We start from the raw sequence: 24,281 nt of genomic DNA, 5'->3' as shown, positions 1-24,281 counted from the left end.
AAAGCATAATGGTCTAACTGAAAAATGCTACAACCTGCAGGACTCTGAGAAATTAGTAGTCTTCATATGGATGTGCATTTGGGTAAGATGAGAGGAATAATAAAGCCACATAAAGAAACAACCCAGGGAAGGAAAGATTCTGTACTGTTATGATTGCCGCCTACAAATATGCAAATATTTAATAGATATTTATGGACTATTCATAATATTTTGGACTCTTGGCTAGGCACAAAGAATATGAAGCCACAAATAAAGAAAAAAATAGTGACTGTTCCTTTGAAGGACTAAGGGAAGGAAGGATCACAACAATTGCTCAGTGACGTTCACATGGTAGAATTAGAAAGCAGTGGGTATAAGAGAGAGCTACACTTTCTTTTGCTCTTGGGAAATATATTTTAACAGTAAAACAAGTTCTCCTGAGCTGGACAATATAGGTTTTTTTTTTTTTCAGTCCTCCTGATTTTGACTCCAAATTGATGACTTACTTATCATTCATTTCTGTGACTTCTCCCTGAGGCTTAGTAGGAATTCACTAGCAGTCCTAGGTAAATTTTTTTCTATTAATTTTATATCATCTCAACATTTAAAACTTACTAAATGTTGTCTTGAATTCAGATTCCTTTTTTTCCCCCAAGTACTGAAGTCAACGTGTTCAGAATTACACTGTGTTCCTGCCTGTTTCTTCCACTTAATATCCATCTCTCATTAATAGAACCATGTTGACCAAGATTCAAGGGACTCATATTCATTTTTCAATTGTTCATATTTTTAAATTTATGATTTCTTAATAAGTACAGAAGTATCATTCATGTATTCCAGTCATGATCCATATACTTATCAAAACCAGAACCAATGGAAACTCTCCTAAATACTGCCTTTTCTTTCTTGTACCAAACTCACAATTAAAGATATTATTTTTACTTTAAATGATTAACTTTTATAATCACAAATTACAGTTATTTGAGCATATAATTATTTTCTTAACCATGTAGCTCATGGAAGTAGGCTTTGAATAAATATCAATGGATGCAGGATTCCAAATTTGTAAAAATAACACATATATACAATCATTCTTGAAATACCATTTTTGGATTTTAGAGCTATCAGTTTATCTTATCAGAGATAAACAGTCAAATTCCTAAATCAACTCATGAGAGAACACTATAGTATACAAGTTGTCTAATTATGATGGGAAGCTTTCCTAAAATTCCTCATTTTCTTTAATGCATCCTGGAGTATAATTTTCTCCCCAGGTGTTCTTGAATTGTTATCACATCTTGAAAAATGCTATGCATTTATGTTCTGATTAGTTCTACCCACAAAGGTTGCCTTCCTTTGAAGGTTTTTGTTTATGATAGCTTTAACAATGACCTTCATTTTCTCAGATATTTACTTGTTAATTGTGTTATCTCTAAATTTTCTAGTCATCAAAGCAGATATGATTCATTTCCTTGAGTTTCCTCTTAGCAGTTTTTCCGTCATTTATTTTAACATAGGCATTGTATGCACAGATATCTTTTTTTACAAGCATCTTTATCATCCTTTATTAAAACACACATAATATGTTTCTGACATCAAAGTTAAATTTAGATTATCCTAAATTTGATAATTCTAAGTTTTGTTGAGAAATCATCTTTATATAAATAGAAATGATGATAATTATGATTCCAATGGTGATAATCTTCACTGAGGACTTTGCATGTGCCAGAGTATGCTTCATATAACTAAAATCATTTAATCCTCATAAGGATTCCAGAAGACAGGTGATCTAATTATACATCACAAAAGTAAAGAGTGGAATTTGAATGTGAACTTAGATAGCTCATCTCCAGACTTAATCAAAGATTCATTATTGGATATTTATGTATCAAACACTTAGCATGCAGTATCTCAAAAACTTAGTAATTCTTAAAAGTATAAGTTACAACATGATCTTAGAAGAATTTAAGATTACTCTGTTAACACAAAAATTTTGAGGAGCAGATGGGATTCAAACTCAGATATATCTAAATCCAAAGTCTAGGTACTTAATAGCTGTTATATTTTAATAATTCCTATAATAGTAATAATATGGTCAATTAAGTGAAATACAAAAAAAAGTTACTTATGAAAGCCAAAATACAACTAAAAACAATATAGTGTTGTATAATTATAAAATTATTTTACAATTTTCCAAAATAGAAATGCTAATATTCATTTTCATTGTTTTCACTAACATTATCTTAGAACTTGATAGTTTTAGTTCACTAAATTTTATTTCTTTTTTATGTATTTGGCTAAAATATTATAACAACTCTTAATAATGTGGTATAGAGAAGTCCTCCAAATCGTGGAAATGCTATGGCAATGAGAATCTGGTGGAGTCTATTCAAAGACCAATTCCCATTTGTTACCATTTTTCTTCCATATACTTCTACAAAGAGAAGTCCCTATGTCCCTAGTTATTATAAATATGTTTTATGTGAGGTGGAGTGGCACATGCCTGTCATTCCAGTGATTTTGGAGGCAGAGGTAAAATTCCAAGTTCCAGGCCATCCTCAGCAACTTAGAAAGACCCTCAGGAACGTGACAAGACCCTGTCTGAAAAAATGAATAAATAAATAAATAAAATGTGTTTTATATTAAGAAATTAAAACAACCCACTGTATATGGACTAATCCCATTGATATTTTATATATAAATTATGCATGGATTGAGGTTAAAATACATGAAGGATAATGAAAAATGTCAAATGTTATTTCCTAGAATTTGTAAGTCTTACCTTATTTTAACACTCTTTGTGAATATAAGCAAGCTAAAATGTCTGAAATGAGATTACCCTCATACATCTGGGCGAAGGAGGATGGAAGACTTAGGCAGAGATTGGTGAGGTGGCCTCAAGCCTAAGAGTGACAGAAGACATCAGAAGTTGAAAGAGTCAGGAAAAGAATCTCCCCTAAAGTCTCTAGAGGGAAAGCAGTACTACTGACAACTTGGTTTTGGACTTTTAGCCTCCAGAAACGAGAGAAAATAAATGTTTGTTATTTGCTAAGAAAGGAGAAGCTCACTTGAATAAGTTTCTCTCTCCCAGGTATAAAACTATCTCTGCCTGGAAGACTGGAGAAAGTTCACTTTGGTTAAGGCCAATTAATAAACACAGATGGCCTAAGATCCCATCCTCCCATTTTTCAAAACTCTTTCAACCTTCATTTCAGGAAAATTTAATATAAATTGAACTTTTTCTCTATTGAAAATAAAGTTTCCCTACCTTGTTTAACATTGGCTGGTGAAATTTTTGCTTTATCACAATTTAGAAAGATGTCTAGATTTTTATTTTTTTAATGAATACGATCCATTTTTAAGGATCAGGAAAGAAAACTGCAACAGAAGTCTCCTTTTATAATTTGAAAATTTTACTGAGCATAGGAATTGTCAACTTTTCTTAGAAGTCTCATTTAGGGCTTTGCTTATCTATTGACTTTTAAAAGACAGTTTACTATTTATTCACTTATTTTTGGAAGAAATATAATTTTTATTCCACTGATTTTTCATTTTTTTTTTAATACTAGACTCACAGTGGTCACTTTGAAATTTTGGTTAGCCATTTGATATTGACTACACTTTTTACTTCTCAGGGGAAAACCGGCTTATTGAGGAATAGTCTATATTTAAAAACAGCTGGAAATAATTTGACCATCTTAAAAAAAATAGAAGATGTGGACACTTACAGAGATTAATAATTCACATAATAGAGCATGGGAATTTTTCAAATTTTGTCAGAGCACTATTTTTATCTATAGATCTCTGTTCTGTTTTTGCATTATTTTTCAAAAGATGGATTAAATTATAGAGAGAAGCAATTAGGGAACTCCCTGTTATGACTAAAGAACTCTATTCTTGTTATGGACATGATCAGAGTTAATGTAGTCTCAGTACCTTCCTGAGAGAGCTGAGCTTTGCAATGTTTCTGTGATCTTCCCACGCTCACTGGGTTAATGGAGTCCTGGAGTCATCTGCTTGGATCCTATTACATTTTAATTCTGCCTCTCATTCCATTTCATTTTCATTTTAATCTTTCTTTGAATATCAGCTTGCTAACTCATCATTTTACTACTTTTTAGTCTTTCTTTTTTTGGGGGTAGTGTTTAATATATTTACCCTGTTTTGACACTTATTCCACTACAAAGGAGAATGCAGGCTTTATGAATCAGACCATTTTTCACAGTGTCCTGCACTATTGAATGGGGACAGTGCCTTGTGATTAAACAGCTGCCATGCTTCAGCCCAGAGGCAGTTAAACTTCTGCAATGACTAAGATGATCCCTGTTTACGTGACTTGTAATCAATTTGTGATTTTGGTTGAGTACATTGAGACATTTGCATGAAAACCCCAGATAGGGCACTACTGTGTCTGGAGGCTGGGGTTTGCAGACAGCCTTCTGCAAGCTTTGCCTGCAGGAAATACAAATTAGGGTACTTCCCTTTAGCAGCAGAAATTAAACTGCAGGAAATCTTGTTGATGCAGTTTTATTTTAAGACAACAGCACTCAAAATGTCAGTCATGATTAATCATTATTATTATGATTGTCATTTTCAATCTCTGGTTATGTTTTCACTAGTCTGAAAAATAATTCTAAAGAAAGACAGGATACATATTTAATACTGAAAAAAGTTTGTTTCATGTCCGTAGGTCTGGAAGTGAGAGAAAACCAAATGCTGAAGATTATCATCATATTCGTAAATTATAACTTTATATATAGTCACACAATATATATATGGTCTATGCCCCAATTTTCTTATCTTCAAAATGGACATAATACAAAAGATCCCTAAATCAATGTATTTTGGCCAGAAATGACAAAGATAGTTGAAAAAATATAAACTATGGAAGTAGTACAGATATTGGTAGCAGTGGAATACGAATCTTTGTAATGGGTAAATTATGACAGTCTTATAAAAGAAAGTTATAATTAATCAGTCTTTAAGCTAGAAAGTATTGACAATGACTTCACAATGTATAGATTATAATTCAGTCTGAAAGATTTTTTATGTAATTATTGAAGATCTTTCTATCTTCTGTAAATTTGAAGATCTACTTTAGTGTCTATTGGATGACTTAGGAAGAGTAGGAGAAAATTCCTTGGGTATATTGCTGAACTATGGTCTATCAAATTCTAATAAATTCTCTAGACCCATTCAAATGTTTCTGTATTAGATTTGAGTATAAGTGTGTGTGTCTTAAAATGGAGATGGTAAGAGTGCATTAATCTATTTAAATATTAAAGATTTTAAGATTTAAAATTTAACTGTTCATCTTGTATTTACAATATCTTTCCAATCAGTGTAGAGAATCTCAAAATTCATTGGTAATAGTTATTGGTCATTTACTATAAGTTAAGTGTCATTTTAACAAATTATATTCTGTCCTCTACTTGAATATTTCCAGTGACAAAATGTCATTAATTTCATAGTAGTTTTTTTTTTACTGCTATTCATTTGCAATTTGTATCATAAGCAAAATCAGTGGAAGCATTTATTTCTTCAATGCAATATAGACCTCCATGCATGTTTTATAATGGTTGAATGAATCCACTGTAGATTTAATAAAATGTATGCAAAATAAAAGATTCATTTAGATCTGAATAAGAATATTTATCTATTATGCAAATCAAAATGAGTCTAAAATGTTAAGTAAGCTGGTCAGAACTTCATAGACCCTTATCAATCCCAGCTGAAGAATTCAAGGAAGAATCAGTGTGGCCACTGTGTTAGGCACAGTAAAATTTCATGTTATTTCCATCAAATTGCCTCATTTTGACAACTCTTTTGCCTATTTTTAAATTTTAGATAGGAAATATTTTAAAGGGAAAAAAAGAAGTAGAGAGCTGTATTAAATGTATTTTTAAAAAATTTTTCTTTATCTTTTTTTTTTTTTTTTTCCTAATGGGGCTTAAACACAGGGACACTTTACCACTGAACTACATCTCTATCTCCAGACCTCTTTAATTTGTAATTTAAGGCAGGATCTTACTAAATTGTCTAGGCAGGCGTTGAACTTATGATTCCCCTGCCTCAGCCTCCCAAGTCACTGGGATTATGATTGTGCACCACTGTACCTGGTAATTTTTTTTTTCCTTTTTCAAGTGACATAAACTGTAACTCAACATTTTAGACCTGTTACACAAAGGTGCCTTTCTCAGGCCAACAATTACCCCACACATTCTGTCTACTCATCTCAGTACCCTACATTACTTCCTCTGTCAGCCTACTCACTAAAGGTTATTACAAATTCATAAATTATGACAGCCCATAGTGGCTCACAGAACCAGAGGGTTGGCAGAACAACATATCACATATGCCCCGATTGGTAGTAACTGTTCAGGAATGAATTTCAAGGTCTAAAAGGAAATCACTAAAATATTCTTCAATTATTACCTTATCCAGATTGAAAAATGAAATTCTTTCTTTCTCACACTTTAGAAGCCATATTACAGTTCTAAAATCCAGTATTCAGTAATTGGTCTGTGAGGGGATAAAATGAAATTCTGCTCTGGAAGGTACAGGATATTGAGGTGATTTTAGTCCATTAGAATGGAAATAGTTAGCCTCTCTCCTAACCTGGGGAACAAGGTTTTCTTTCTCTTGCATGACAGAGAACTTGACTGAGGCTGGGAAATTACTTTCTTAGAGTTAGTAGTATAGTTTTCTTTTGTGTTCCTTAGGCTTAACCTTAACCATCAGACAGCCACAAGTGTTCCTTGTTCTCCATTACATTGAATATATGTACAAAGCTTGAATGAATGTATGAATGAATAGAGTATGCAGTATGAACAATTGGATGTTAATATGAGAGGACAATTGAAGCCATTCTTACCTTATGCCATATTGAATTGAATGGTTCAAAACACAATTGAAGGAAAAGACTTTAGCTGTGTAAATACAGAAGTTTTGGATTGAATGATCTAATATTGATGGTCCAGAATAGAATGCATTTGATAGTGGAAATGGTTGTATCTAGATCAGATGCTGAAATAATGACATTAAATATAACAGTTTTGTGTAATCAAGAATTATGAGTGCTCCAGATGCAAATTCTCTTGTTTTCAAAGGAGTGGATAGAGTGAGTACATTTTTTATTGAGTATTTATAGAATACAAGGCTACGTTGCATACTGTTAGAGATAATTTAGTAAATTCCAATAAAATCAAAAGGGATACATGATCTTTTATCATTGCCATACCAGAAACTGCAAAGTAAACAATAAAGGTTGTGTCTGCAAGGAAAATTTATTCATGAGGTGAGAAGAGAAATAATTAATTGAAGATATATGTAAGCTCTCTTTCTCCAGGAGCATAGTTCAATAGGATCATCTTATGAAGCATCACAGAAAAACTGGGGTCTAAACTTTCTAATTAAAGTAAATATAAAATTAATAATCATAAACTTAACATTCCCAAAACTGACTTTGATTATCTCTTAATATTTTTTCTTCTGAAAAGAAATTTCAAAGTGAAATCAAACAACAATTTCTCATTCACTCTTCTTTTGATTATTTGAGTATAAGAATGCCCATTGTTGAATCTGAAGTTCTATTCTCTTAATAATAGAATAATAAATATTCCCAGGTATGGAGTACTTATTGAGGCCATAATGTCTCCAAAAGAAAACTCACTAAAAATAATGAACATAGTTCAAAAATATGGAGTGTATAAAAGTAAAGACAGACATGTGTAGAAACCTTGAATATGCATCTAGTACTGTTTTTCTGGATCCTTGAGCGAAAAAGGTCACATCTGGCTCATCCTGATATGCCTCAATTCTCTTTAGTTTTAATTATTGTTTGTGTCCCCAGCATCTAAAAAAAATTGTTCCTTCCTGATTTTTCATGGACAATACTGGTTTATGTTTGCTTTTCCTGGTTGATTTCTCAACAGATTTATTTTGTGGAAGAGAAATAATATGGTCAACCTATTCAAATTCGGCAAATAGTGGACTGAGCTATAAATGACAGTTGAGTGTATTAACAAACACATGTCAAATAGAGACTAAGCTATATGTTGATATTCCTCAATTGTATCTTCTTATTATTGAAGTTAGAAAGAATCTGCACAGTTGAGCTCATAATTGTCCCCTGAATAACCCATTCTGTGTAAGCTTGAAGGTAGATTGATATTAAATTAAAATGCCTCCCTAATCAATAAGAAGTCTCTTTTATGAGAAATATACAAATACAATTAGAAATCTCCCAATACAAAAACTATAGCAAATTTTTCCAGATTGGGCAAATTAAAAACCAAAGTCCATATATACAATGAATAAGAAGACATTGGAGAAAATTCTTGTCAGTGTTTAAGCTAAATAAATAAATAAATAAATAAATAAATAAATGTAAAAAAATTGGAAAGTGCAAATTTGTCAGGTTGGCTTCTAGACTGAGACTCCCTAGGGCTTTCTGACCATAGAAATAAAAAAAAATCAACATGGCAATCTTATATTTTTAGAAGATTAGATTCTAGAAGAAGTAGATTCATTTTTCTCAGGCTCATGGTAACTGATTTATTCCAGTCTTTGAAAACCCCTTACCCAGTTATTTTATCTATCATTTGGCTTTCATTTTGTGTTTCTCATTATGCTCTCATCTCAATGAGTACAGAATTGTCTTACCAGCTGACATCATATTTTGGTCCAATTGGCTGATTTCCAAGTGAAAATTAATCAGTTGCTATACTAGTTGAAACAAGTCTTCAGAGAGATTAGTTAATACAAATAATTTTGCCAGAGTTTAATCCTACTCAAAATAAAACAAAATTCCACAAACTGCTAAAACCAGATCTTAAGCAAGTTGATATACCAAAATGTAGATCTCAAGGCATTAGACCTAAAACTGATTTTAGACACCAACATTGTTGTTGTACTTTGGATGTGAGGTATCCCCAAAAGCTCACATGTGAGACCATGCAAGATGGTTCTGAGGAGAAATGATTGGGTTTTGAGAGTCTTAACCCAATCAGTGAACTAGTCCCCTGATAGGAATTAACTGAGTGGTAACTGAGGTGATAAGGTATGGCTGGAGGGGGTGGCAATTGAGGGCATAGCTTTGGCAGATATATTTGTATCTGGCAAATAAAGACCCCTCTCTCTTCTTATTGATGATTATGTGAGCTTCTTTCCTTGACCACACCCTTCCACCATGTTGTCCTCTCTCACCTTGAGCCAAGAGGAATGGAGCCTACTGTCTATGGACTGAAACTGTGAGCCCCAAAATAAACTTTTCCTCTTCTATCAGTGTGCTGGTGGGGTCTTAATGTCACAGTGTCAAAAAAGCTGACTGAAATAATCATGTCCAAAACAAAAAGTGAAGAGAAAAATTAAAAGCACAGGAGCCATTGACACTGCATAATTGAAGGTAGCTCTAAATAGTCCTAGTGTCCTGAGGAAAAGCCCAAATTTCACAAACCGGCATCAGTCAACCTCTGTAGTGCAGTTGTGCCCTCACCAATTAATGAATAAAACTTATTTGTACAGATTCACTTTTTATGCATCTCTAGTCTTTACATTATGGTTCTAAGTGGTATTATTTCTCATACATACTATCTTACTCATATGAGTCAACAAAATTACAACTTCAAACTAAAGATTTTTTTCCTAATTTTCTATTTCTACATTAAAACATGTTTATGACTTCTATGGAATTCTTAGTTCTTCTGACACCTACTGACTAATGTGTTCATATTTTGGTATTACTTATCACAATGGTTGGAAAAGTAGGGCATGAAGTGAGTGTTCTACTTTCTTCCTGAAGATACTCTTATTGATAAACCTGTTCTGAAACTAGATTTTAAAAAAATTATGTTCAAAAGTCTTGTTTAAATATTGAGGATAAATATATTTTTTATTATATCCATTTTTAATAACAATAATATATCTGAGAACATCTTTTGCTGAGGTAGTATGTAAAAGTTTCTGGGCCTAGGGCCAGTTTCGGTATTGTTAGCAAGAAAGCCATGGGCAGGGAACATTTGTGCCCTCATCCTAGGCTAGATGTGTGGGTACTAATTATATAACTGCTATCAGTTCTTTGGAGAGGACCAGATCTCTTCCCAGCAAAGGAACAACTTTGAGTCAAGAATACAATGCTCTTCCTTATTCCCTGTTGTCATTGATTTTGTCTTCCAGGAAAACACTGTTGATTCCAGCCTCCAGGACTTTGCAATTATTATCAAATCTCACTGGAATCTTTGACCACCATAACATTATAAGTTTGTAACAATTCAGCATTTAATTATCACCTCACATTTACTTACTCTGGATTTATAGTCTTCACATACTAGTTTTTGTGAAAAATTATCTTATGGAATCATTGACCTTTATGAAAATATATGTTGAGTGACCACTATGCAATAGATAATGTTCTGTGATTCCAAACAACAGAGGTTAAACAATAGTGTTACAGCCATTAGGGAACTCCAATTATATAAGTATAACAAATATGAGAAAAACTAAGTAATTTAGGGGTTAAGTATGAAAATTAGAAATGTTAACTATAACTGGAACCCTAAGAGTATGTCATATTTGAGAATAGTTATTCAACTAAGTGGGCCTCAAATTCTTGAGTATTTAAACTTGAATCTGAAATGCGAAGATCTTGCAAGTGAGCATTGCAAGCAGAAAGTGCAGAAAAGACAAAGGATTGTCATAATTAAGGAAAAGAATGAAAGTGAAGCAATGAATAGAAGGAGGTAATTCTGACAGAGGATAGAGGGTAGGAGTCCTAAAAGACACAGCACATATTTGAATTTTATCCAAATTTAATGAAGAAAAATAATATTTTCAGTAAGTGTATAATAAGATGCTATTTTTATTTATATACTTTTTTTTTTTCTGGCAGTCTATATGGAGTACCAAAGGAAGGGTGTTACATTAGGATAATTAGTCCTGGATTTGTTGCAGTAATGTACACACACTACAGTTTCAGCGGCTTCACAAAATCAAAGTTTATTTTTCATCCAATCAAAGAGACAAATTGGGAGATGTCTTGATTTGTTGAATCCTCAAAGCTAAGAGAGTACTGCCATATCATCATCAGGCTGCAAGTTTGCCATGACAGTGGAACGGGAACTCAGAAGTGTGTCAGGCAGAAAGTAGTGTATAATCGGTTTGCTAAGAACCAATCACACAATCTACTTAACTTCAATGGTACTGGGAAACACAAGGCAACAATTGATAGTCTTTGAGCACAAACTGAACATGCCTGAGTCAGAAAAAAACAAATAGACAAGAAGACATGTGAGGAATTAAAATAAGTGAGCTGAAAGAAAAGAAGATTATGATACCACAGCTTTATTTGAAATGGAGGATGTGATGTAAAACTATGGGAATAGACTCCTGGAGAGAAAAGAATCATTCTTACTAAGGATATTTTAAAAAATGAGAAATTATAGATGTGAATGTTGAAGGTTCCTCTGATCAAGAAAAGTAATATGCATTTCCTCCTAAATAATCATTTCTCTACTTTTATTTGTGATTTTGGATGATTTTTTAAAAAAACTGATGTCATTTCCTGTACATTTTGATATAGTATTTTGTTTTTGTGAGAACACTCTTTTCTTCTATCACCTCTGTTGAATCTCCAGTTTTCTCTATCATCTTAATTACTGTCCACCTTTCCCCCACATATTCTGTTTCTCCTTTCTTCTCTTCCTCTCTCTTCTCCTTCCTCCCTAGATTTGTTTGTTCATTGCCAGTTATGAACCTGTTACAAAACTCTAAACTTATTGTCAGGACATTTCCATTCTTATTTTAACACTGCATCTCATTCTCTAAGTTCATTCATTCAGCAATATTCAAGAGATAGGTAGTATGCTCTCTGTGCAAGTTTCTCAGATCTGCAATCTGTGTATGGGGTGAAGGTGGGAGTTCATAACCCACTTGAATCAAAGTGTGGAATATGATATGTCAAGAAATTTGTAATGTTTTGAACAACCAACAATAAAAATTTAAAAAAAAAGAAAAATAAATAAAATATAAGGGAAGAGAGTAATATGAAAGAAATGTTTCTGTTCTGCCTAAGACCACAACAAAACACCAACATTGGCCCTCTGTGGCTTATTTGTTGAAATGTGAGGTGCTTCAGAGATACATTAAATATTTGTGATTTTAAAACCATTTACAAATATAAGGTAGTCATGGATTGTTGTTTAGCTTTCAGTGAAAGGTATTTTGTTTCCTCTTCTTAAAAATACTACATTGAACACTGTACTGTTCAAAGAGAAAACAAAATACCAGTCACTGAATATCCCAGTGAGTTTTCATGATCATTTCATCATCAGTCACTGAATATCTCTGTGAGTTATCATGATTATTTTAAGCAATAGAAGAAGGCAGGCTTGGATAGTGGTTTCTTTTTTCATGTGTAATTAAGCCATTATTGAGCTGTGCATTTACTGCCTGTGATGATGGAATGTCCTCACTTTTCATAGGTCAAAGAAAACGCTGACCCAGTGCACACCACACTTTACATTTCACGTTTTAAATCTTTCTAGGTTTGAAATTCTGGTATGAATATGAGATGAGTTTCTAGTTAGCTTTCTCTTTTGTAAATCTGGTGTTTAGAATTTCTCAGATCTGAGGGACAGACACGGCATAAAAATAGCAGAAATTATTAATGAAGTGCAAGTGTTCACAATGACATCACTGAGAAATGACAGGAGCAAAAGAGTTAATTATTCTTTATTTTGAGTTAATTATCTTTATCATGTTTTCATAAATGGGAGCTTGAAAGTGGAAAATTCGTTGATATTTATACTGTTCTTGTCCCCTAACAACTTTTGATGACTATTTTGGTTTCTTTAGTTTACTGCATATATACTCCAATATAAGAGTAAACATCAAAACTGTTTTAATCTAGATTATCAAAGAATTAAACCAAGAAATTTAGAAAAAAAATATATTTTTTTTTTATGCGAAACAAGTGTTTCTAGTCTCCTTGCTTAACTCCAATTAAACTTTCTTACTCCGTCAAGGGATTGTATAGAGTCAGAGAGTAAACAAAGATCAGGTAAGAAAATAATTGCTATGCTCTGCTCACTGAGAGTCCAACATGACTTGAATTTAATACTAAAACTAGTCCTCCAGTTACAATTGGTTTGTATGAACAGAAAAGACCAAACACCATGTGTGATGTGCTTTGATTTTGTTCCCTTTCTAAGATCATGAACAGAGTTCAAGTCTTTAATTTTCTCTTATCATTTACTAAATGGTTCCTGCAAGAATCTTATAACCAATTTCGTTATTTAGCTTTCCTGTTGTTATTACTACTATTTGTTAATAGTTTTTTATAATGACATATACCTTCTATTATCATAATTATATTGTATAAGCCATTTGTATATTACATAGGCTACATAAATAATTAGATGTAGTAAAGACACTTAAGCATGTATATTCTTAATTAATTTTTATTTTTTGACTGTTTTATCTGAACTCCTTATCTTTCACTTTTCCTTTTCATATTATCACAATCTGCACAAGAAATGCTCCAGTTAGTTCTTACTCAGAAAAGGGGAGTGGAGGTGGTATTATTTCTATCTTTCCCCTTTGGGATCAGGAGACATGTCTCCAAAGAGAAAACCATTTCATTTCCTGAGTTAAAGGAAGAAGATCAAGAGGGTCAATCTGAGTTCTTGGAAAGAGCATTTAATTTAAAAGAAATATTTAACTCATAAGTTCATGGAAATTAGAATGTTGTTTAGATTTTTCAGCTTGGAAAAGATTTTAGAACTGTGACAGGACCATCTGGATGCAAAAGAAAGCAGGAAGTGCATGTCTTGGACCATTTTGTAGAGACATGCTTCCCTCTAACATTGGTTAAGTATACAAATCACTTTTTAGGTGTGGAGAAACATTTCCATGTGCTCTGGGTCCTTGATCTGTTTTCGTTATTCCCACATAAATCATACAATATGATGTTGTATACTGCAGTTACCCTACTGTGCTATGAACAATAGGTAGATTTAATCTTCCTATCTGATTTTGTACTTGTTTTCCAAAATTTATCCCCCCTTTTCTTATGTTTCCTACCCTCCGGTGAACACTATTCTTCCTTCAGTAGTGGTAAATGTTGTTCATGTTTTATGAAAATCTAATAATAAACTCCAGAAAGCATAAAAGTAAATAGGATATCAATGTGAATAGTGGGGCAAATGAATTGATATTAATTAAGTTGCAGTAAAAAATATTATGGTAATGTAGAAATGAATATAGAAATAAGTCTATGGCTTTTAAAGAGCAAATTCAGCATTTTGAATGTAGATTTAATTAATGAAAAAGATTTAGCAAAGTCACTAAATGATTAAGATTGATAACATGAATCAGGTAATAGAAATAAATATAACTTTCTTTTGAATATAAACCCAGTGGTGGAATTTTGACTATATGGTTGATCTATTTTCAATTCATGCAGGGACTTCTGTCCATACTGTCTTTCATAATGGATGTACTAAGTTATATTCCCAACAGCAATGTAGGACTTGCCTGTCCAGACCCTCACCAGCCAAAGGAAATAAAATCATATCAGAGATAGTTGAACTTCTGAGTTTGTTGTAGCAGTATGTATAATATTTAAGACATGAAAACAGCCAAAATTTTCATTAATGAATTGATGGATACAGAAAATGTTCTGTATGTACACAATGAAATTTAGCCATACAAAGAATGAAACCCTGTCAATTGTGTCTATATGAATGGAGTTAGAGGATATTGTGTAAGTAAAATATTCCAGGCTCAGAAAGACAAACACTGAATGTTCTCAATTGTGGAAGCCAAACAAGTTGATCTTGTAGAACTAGAAAACAGAATTTTGGTCACTAGATGAGCAGGATAGTGGAATAGAGAGGTCTCTTTCTGGCGCCTATATGGTGTGAAACCAAGAAAAGCAGAGAGGCAGCTTTTCATCAAGGTAAGTTAATGAACAAAAATTAATGGGGACTTTACTGGAATTTACTACTGGACACTCAAAACAGATCAGAGACTCCAGAGATTGAATAAATTAAAATAAGGAGAAAATCCCCAGCCCCACAGCAGGGGCAGCGGCTGGAGGCATAAGACAGAAGGTTCCATCCATGAACACAGTAAATGAATAAGGGAACTAAAGGAACTTCTATTTTCTGGAGGACAGAAGCCTGGCAGAATACCAAGAGTTTAGAGATCAGAGTCACTGCCCAAATAAATGGTAAGCTGCATAGCACAATATCCTTGTATGGAAAAGAAGCCACCACCTCTCCTTGTAGTAGGCAGAAGGCAGTAGGAAGAACCATTTGTCAGGCATGGCATAGGGGCAGCAGCTGGAGGAGCTGATTTCCGGCAAACCTAGTCTGGGTGGAAAAACATGCAGGCAAATACATACTATGTGACAGAGAGTACGCCTAAGTGTTCAGGAGACAATCAAGCATGGATAGAAGTTTACACAGCGGAATACTGGATGGGAAACACATGTAGATTTTCCCTCCTCTTCCAATTCACCTATTTGCCAGTCCTTCTGGAAATGAAATGTCTGACCAAAAATTCAAAGAGGCAGGGACAGGAAATATTGAGTTTGGAGATCGAATCAAATAACAGGAATCATGGAGTCTGCAGGTGATATAGTGGGCTACAAACATGCTCCTATACCACATGAGTGGAACCCAAAGTAGATTCCTGGGGTGCTGAAATTGCTGGGCCTTGGGGATGCACTGTCTTATATTCTTCACACCAATTGGCATTTAATGAAGAGACTGGAGCATATCTAAAACTATATACTGTCTCTAGGAGTTGAGCCTCCAGAATTAACCTGCTCACCCTGGCCACCACATCCACCCTGAGGTTGAGCAAGCATCAAACTCCAGATAATACCACCTAACTGCTGAGATGAAAAGCTGAGAAACTTTTGAGCTCCAATGAAATTTTGAAACAATTGTTCAATTTTCCATAGAGAATTTTTTTTCTTTTTTCTCTCATATTTCTATCATGTTTGAAGTGATTATTTTCCATGAATCAGTTTGTTTGGCACTGATATACCTGAATAGTATATTTCAGTCTGTATTGTATTCTTTTTTTACTTTTTATTTTTCTCACTCATCTTTTTCCCTTGATTCTTTTTCTCTCATTTTTTTCTGCTAACAGCCAGCCTCTACTATTCCCTCTTACATTTTTTTTCTATAATTTTTGTTACTTTTATCTTCTATATTCTTTTCCCATAATCATTCCATCCTACACCAATTCTGTCCTGGCTTTGTTCACCATTTGAAATTGTAAACCCTTTTGCAAACTTACTGTTTTTATTGTAGGAAATTTATTGCAACAGAATGTAGACATCATAGTAGCAGCTATTTGGTTTAAGGCTTTATATTGTTTGCATTGGTTATTGTTATTATTTGTCTTCCACTTAAAGGCGAGGTACTGAACCTTCAGGGAAATTATAAATCTATAGGGTAGAAATTGTACTGCCTCAGATCCATACTACTAGATGAATAGAGACAAAAAAGCCATAAAACAAAACAAAAAAAAAAACAAGAACAAACAATTAAACAACAACAAAACAAAACAGGGGAACAAATTGGCACAAACAACCAAGGTACATCGATAATAGAATCTAAAGACACCATACTGGAAGAAATGTCTCAGAAGAGTTTAGAATGTACATAGTTAAACTGATCCATGACATAAAAGATGATTTAAGGAATGAAATTAGAGATAAAATTCAGGAGGTGAAAGATAACTTCATTAAAGAGATAGAGATTCTGAAAAGAAATCAAGCAGAAATCCTCAAAATGAAGGACTCAATTAATCAAATTGAAAATACAATGGAAAGAATCACCAGTGGACTAAATGAATGACAGAAATTCAAGCAATGAAGACAAAATATATAATCTTGAAAATTAAGTTGACCATGGAGGAAATATGTTAAGAGAACATATTTCTAGAAATCTGGGATAAAATGTAAAGACCAAATTTATGATTTTGGGGGATAGATGAAGGCACAGAGATACAAACTAAAGGAATGCATAAACATTTTAAAGAAATAATATCCCAAAATTTCCCAAACATATTAGAATGTAATGGAAAATCAAATACATGAGTCTTACAAGACTCCAAGTGTAAAAAATTAAAACAGTTCCACACCAAGGTAACTTGTAATGAAAATGGCTAACATAGAGAAGAATAGAATTTTAAAGACTGTCATAAAAAAATATCAGATCATGTTTAGGGGGAAACCAGTTCATATGTTGGCTGATTTCTCAACCCATACCCTCAAATATAAAAGGTCTTGGAATAATATATGCCAAGCTCTGAAAGAAAATGGATGCTAACCAATAATTCCATACCCAGCAAAATCAAGCTTCAAATTTGAATATGAAATTAAAACATTCCATGTTAAACAAAAGTTAAAAGAAGTCATAGCTAGAAAGCCTACACTAGAGAACATTGTCAGAAAAATATTCCATGAAGATGAAATGAAAAAAAAGTGGAAACCAACAAATGGAGTAACTACACTAAAGGAATAATCAATCAAAGGAGAAACTGATATAAATTAAAAACCAGAAAGGAACCAAAATGACTGGGAATATAAATCATATCTCAATAATAACCTTGAACATAAATGGCCTAAATTCATCAATCAAAAGACATATACTGGCAGATTGGATTAAAAAAAGACCCCAAAATATGATATCTTCAAGAGACTCACCTCATTGACAAAGACATATACAGATTGAAGGTGAAAAGATGGAAAAAAAAAAAACATATCACTCACCTGGGTTTCGTATACAAGTAGGGGTTTCTATCCTCATATCAGATAAGGTAGACTTCAAGCCACAGTTAATCAAAAGGGATAAAAATGGACATTTAATGCTGCTTAAAGGAATTATATATCAATAAGACATAACAATCATAAATATTTGTGACCCCCCAAATGGAGCATCTATGTACATCAAACAAGCTCTTTTGATTTGAAGAAATCAGTAGAGCACAATACAATAATACTGGATGACTTTAATACACCTCTCTCACCACTGGGTAGATCCTCCAAAGAAAAACTATAAAAAGAAACTATAGAACTAAATAATACAATGAATAATTTAGACTTAACACACATATATGGAGTATTTCATTCCTCAATGATCAAATATACTTTCTTCTCAGCAACACATAGATGCTTCTCTTAAATAGACCATATCTTATTCCACAAAGTAACTCTTAGCAAATACAAAAAAAAAAGAGAGATACTACCTGCATCCTATTAGATCATAATGGAATGAAAGTAGAAATCAATAATAAAATAAAAAATACAAGCCACTTTAGCACCTGAAGACTAAATAATATGCTATTGAATGACCAATGGATAGCAGGAGAAATCAGGGATGAAATAAAAAAAATTCTTAGAAGTAAATAAGAATAGCAATACAACATATAAAAATCTTTGAGACCTGATGAAGGTAGTTCTAAGAGGAAAGTCCATTGCCTTGAGCTAATTTATTAAAAGAACAGAAAATACCAAATAAATAATCCAACATGACACATCAAAGCCCTAGGAAAATAAGAATAAAGCAACACCAAAACCAGCAGAATAGAGGAAATAATTGAAATCAGAGCTAAAATCAATTAAATGCAAATAATTAAACTTTATTTAAAATCAATAAAGAAACAATTCAAAAAATTGAAAAACCAGAAAGTTGTTTTTTTGAAAAAGTAAATAAAATTAATAAATTCTTCATCAAGCTATCAAAAAGAGAGAAGACATTTAAATACTAAAATTTATGTCAAAAAAAGATATATCACAACAGAAACTATTAAAATACAGACAATAATCAGAAAATATTTTGAAAATTTATAAACCAATAAAATATAAAATCTTGATAACATCAACCAATTTTTAGAGACACTCAAACTCAATCATGAGGACATACACAATTTAAACAGGTCGAATTCAAGCAATGAAATATAAGATTACCATCTAAAGCCTACTAACTCAGGAAGGCCTAAGACCAGATAGATTTATCCTAATTCTATGAGACTGTCAAAGAAAAATTAACATCAATACTCCTCAAATTATTCCATAAAATAGAAGAGGGAATGCTTTCAAACTCATTCTATAAGCTAGTATCACTCTGATCCAAAACCAGACAAAGACATATCAAGAAAAGGAAACTTCATACCAATATCCCTAATGAACACGGATGGGAAAGTTCTCAATAAAGTTCTGGCAAATCACATACAAAAGCATATTAAAAAGATAGTGCAACATGATCAAGTGGGGTTTATCCTAGGGCTGCAAGGTCGGTTCAACATACATAAATCAATAAATTCATCACATCAATATATTTAAAGACAAGAATTATATGATTATCTTAATGGATGCTGGAAAATAATTGACAAAATTCATCACCCTTCATGTTTAAAACATGAAAAAATAGGGATAGTAGGAACATACTCAACATTGCAAAAGCTATATATGCTAACCCAAGACCAATATCATTCTTTTTTTTTTTTTTTGAGAGAGAGAGAGAGAGAGAGAGAGAGAGAGAGAATTTTTTTAATATTTTTTTTTTTTTTTTTTAGTTTTTTCCGCGGACACAACATCTTTGTTTGTATGTGGTGCAGAGAATCGAACCTGGGCCACATGCATGCCAGGCAAGCACGCGACCACTTGAGCCACATCCCCAGCCCCCAACATCATTCTTAACAGAGAAAAATTGAAAGCATTCCCTCTAAAATTTGAGAAGGCAAGAATGCCCTCTTTCATCATTTTTATTCAACCTCATCTTTGAAATTTAGCCAGAGCAACTATAAAGAAGAAAGAAATTAATGTGATAGAAAAAGAAAAACACAAACTATCCTTATTTGCTAACAACATACTTCTATATTAGAATACAAAAAAAAATTCTACAAGAAAATTTATAGAATGAAATTAACACCCATAAATCAAATGTGTTTCTGTATATCAGTGATGAATATATTGAGAGAACAATTAGGAAAACTACTCCATCACAATAGCCTCAAAAAATAAAATATTTAGGAATAAACATAAAAAGGGAATTGAAAGACCTCTTAAATGAAAACTGCAGAACACTAAAGAAGGAAATTAAAGAAGACCTTAGAAGATTGAATGACCTCCCATGTTCTTGGATAGGTAGAATTAACATTGTCAAAATGACAATACTACCAAATGGCTATACAGATTTAATGCAATTCACATTAAAATTCCAATTACATTCTTCATAGAAATAGAAAAAGCAATCATGAAATTCATTTGGAAAAATAAGAGACCCAAAATAGCCAAAGCAGTCCTTAGGAAGAAGTTTGAAGCAGGAGGCATAACAATACCAGATTTTAAAATGTACTATAGAGCCATAGCAACAAAAATGTCATGGTATTGGCACAAAGACACACAATGGAACAGAACAGAAGACACAGAGACAAACCCACATACATACATTTATCTCACACTAGACAAAAGTGCCAAAAACATACATTGGAGAAAAGATGGTCTCTTCAAAGAATGGTGCTGGGAAACAGAAAATCTATAAGTAGCAAAATAAAATTAAACCCCTTTCACCCTGAGCAAAACTCAATTGAAAGTGGATCAAGGACCTAGGAATTAGTCCACGGATCTTATGCCTAATAGAAGAAAAAGTAGGCCCAAATCTTCATCATGTCACCTTTGGAGCTGACTTCCTTAACAAGTCTCCTAAAGTGCAAGAAGCAAAATCAAGAATCAATAAATGAGAAGGAAACAAATCAAAAGGCTTCTTCACAGCAAAAGAAATGATCAAGAAGGTGAAGAGAAAGCATATAAAATGGGAGAAAATCTTTACCACATGCACCTTGGAGAGAGCATTAATCTCCAGGACATATAAAGAACACAAAAAACTTAACACCATAAAAATAAATACCCAATTAATAATTGAGTAAAGGAAATGAACAAACATTTTACAGAAGAATAAATATGATCAGTCAGTAAATATATGAAAAATATTCAACATCTCTAGTTATTAGAGAAATACAAATGAAAATTCCACTGAGATTTCATCTCACTCCAGTCAGAATGGCAATTATCAAAATACAAACAAGAGTAAATATTGGTGAGGATGTAGGGAAAAATGTTTACTCATACATTGCTGGTGAGACTACAAATTGGTGCAAATATTATGGAAAGCAATATGGAGTTTACTCAGAAAACTTGGAATGGAACCACCATTTGACCTTAGTTTATACCCAAAGGATTTAAAATAAGCATAGTACATTGATGCAGCCACATTAATTTTTATAGCAGCTTGATTCATAACAGCTAAACTATGTAACCCAACATAGGTGCTCTTCAACAGATTAATGGATAAAGAAATGTGGTTTATATACACAAGGTAATATTACTCAGCCATAAAGAAGACTGAAACTTTGGCATTTGCTGATAATTGATGGAACAGGGGAATATCATGCTAAGTGAAATACCCCAATTCCAAAAAATCAAAGGCTGAATGTTTTCTTTGATATGTTGATGCTAATTTACAATAAGGGGGAGTGTTAGGGAAGTATAGAAGTACTTTGGATTAGACAAAGGGGAATGTAGGGAAGGGAGGAAGAATGGAAAGAGGAAAGATAGTAGAATGAATCCGATAGTACTATCCTATGTGCATATATGATTGTACAACTAGTGTAATTCCACATCATGCACAAGCAGAAGAGTGAGAAGTTATACTTTATATATGTATAATTTGTCAAGATACATTCTACCATCTTGTATAACTAATTAAAACAAACAAAAAGAGAAAAAAAAAAAGAATATTCATCACTACAGACCAAGTAGGAAAGAAGGAAGATAAAAATGAGAGAGGTTATATAAGTTATGAAAATTGTATCATGTTATAGAAAAACAGGGTAGCTACAGTATGCAAAAATTCATTATATATTATATATGAAAATAACTGGAAGAATTCAGGATTCTCAGCCCACAGAAACGATAAATAATAGAAAAGATGAGAATATTAATTACTCTTGTTTGAGCAATATATATGGTATACATATGTGAAATTATCATAATATATCTCACAAATATGTCCAAACATTATGTGCCCCTTAAAATATTTCTTTTGTAATTTCCTTCAAAGTAAGTAATTAAAATCCTTTGTGCGAGGAATGTTATTTCATTAGCCTTCAGAACAAAGCTTTTATGCAGTTAAAATTAGTCTTGTATTATAGATGCATAAATTAAGCAAAGCCAGGTGAATTAACTTGTCAAAGGTCATCAGAAATAAGAAAATTTAATACTAAAACTTGTTCTGTCCAAAATGCATATTGTTTCTATTATATCAGAGTACATTTTAACTTTGGAAGTGTAATTATAAGAGCTATTTGACTTTCTCAAATAACTACTTTGGCAATTCTCACCATTCAAGATTTATTTATGGGAAGAGACTATTAATATCGCAGTTTTACATTGTTATTAAAGGAATATGAAGTCTCTTTATTTAGGAAATATAATTTTTAAATATAGATTTTATTTTATTTCTAATTATAAATGTTGCTTTAATTATACTCATTGTAAAAAAAACTCTGAAAATTATGAGAAAAACCAATATTTTCCAATAATTTTAACTCTTAGTAATAATTACTATAAAGCCCTTAATATATGTGATTTCAGTATTTCCTAATTTTAATTTAACAAAATGTCATAATACATGCTGTGCTTTAATTAACCATGCATTATTTACTCTTTATTTTGTTCTGAAATAATTAATACCATATTATGATAATATAGCAATTTCATTGATATATTTTATTTGAAATTTTATAATAACATTTTAATTAGTTTTTGAAAAATCAATTAGAATGTAAACTTCTCAAGTCACAGGGACATTTTCAATCTTTTTTTTAACATTAGCAGAAATATTTTATAAATATATTCAGTATTAGCCCCCTCCGGGGGTATGAACTTCAATATATAATATGTTTACCATCTCATATAGCACCTATTATTCTTTTTTTTTTTTTGAGAAATTACCTTAGGTCTCTGGGAGTTAATAGTTTTAACATATACAAAAGTGGTACATAATAATTTAAATAATAACTGACATTCTTTTATCTCTTATTATTAGCCATTTGAAGCACTTGGCATAAAATAATCCATGAAATCCTGCAACAGCTGTACAGAGTACATATGATCATTATCCCCATTTTACAGATGAGAGGCTTGAAGCAGAGGGAGATTAAGTGATTTCCCTGAGATCACACAACTGTGTGGGGTGGTACAACCAAGATTTTTAGGCAGGAGGTCTGAATCCAGGCTTTGTGATCTTTTCAAAAAATTTTGTACATTAGTATTTTTGTTTGTTTGTTTGTTCTTATTAGTTTTACATAAAAGTAGAGTCAATTTTTACATATTGACACAAACATGAAGTCTACATTTTCTAATTAGGATCCCAGTCTTGTGGATGTATATGATGGTGAGATTCACTGTGGTTTATTCATATTGGTCAGATTCATTCCTCTGACTTTCCCTATCACATATTATTCTTAACACCTAATGTTTAAAATAATAACATACCTAAAGAGATTCTGGAAAGTTCTGCTTTATTTTTTAGCTGTATTATTTTATTTTTTTTATTTTTTTGGTTCTTTTTCCTTATATGTAACATTAAGATTTGCCTTGACGTAATCATAACAGTGTGGAATATAATTTACTCTAATTCAATCAGTGCCATTTTCCCTTTCTCTCCCCACTTGTTCCCCTTGTTCTCTTACCTCTACTCTACTGATGTTTCTGCTATTTACTTTTAGGGTTTTTTCGGTTTTTTGTTGTTGTTGTTGTTGTTGTTGTTGGTTTTTATAGTTAGTATCTGTGGTATATAGGATGGTGAGCTTCACAGTTGTATACTCATACATATCTAACATAGAAAAATTGGATCTCCTGTTCTTCCTTTATACTGTCTCTTCCTCTTACCCCTCACTCCCCTTCTTCACTGATCTTCTATTTTGATGAAATATCCCTACATTTTTTAAATCTCTTTCTCTTTAACACTCCCCCCCCACCCCCTGCCCATTATTTTGGACTAGCTTCTGAAAATCAGGGAAAATATTTGACATTTTGCTTTCTGAGTCTTGCTTATTTCACTCAGCTTATTTCACTTGCTTATTTCATCTCCAGTTCCATCCATTTACTATCAAATGACATAAATTCATTCTTCCTTATAGCTTCCATCATGTATAAGGTTACTTTTTCTTTATCTATTTCTCCATTGTTTAAAGGACCTCTTTAATGGTTCCATAGTTTG

This window comes from Marmota marmota, unplaced genomic scaffold (assembly GCF_001458135.2).
Source record: "Marmota marmota marmota unplaced genomic scaffold, marMar, whole genome shotgun sequence".
In the NCBI taxonomy this organism is placed as follows: domain Eukaryota; kingdom Metazoa; phylum Chordata; class Mammalia; order Rodentia; family Sciuridae; genus Marmota; species Marmota marmota.
This window is presented reverse-complemented; position numbering follows the sequence as displayed.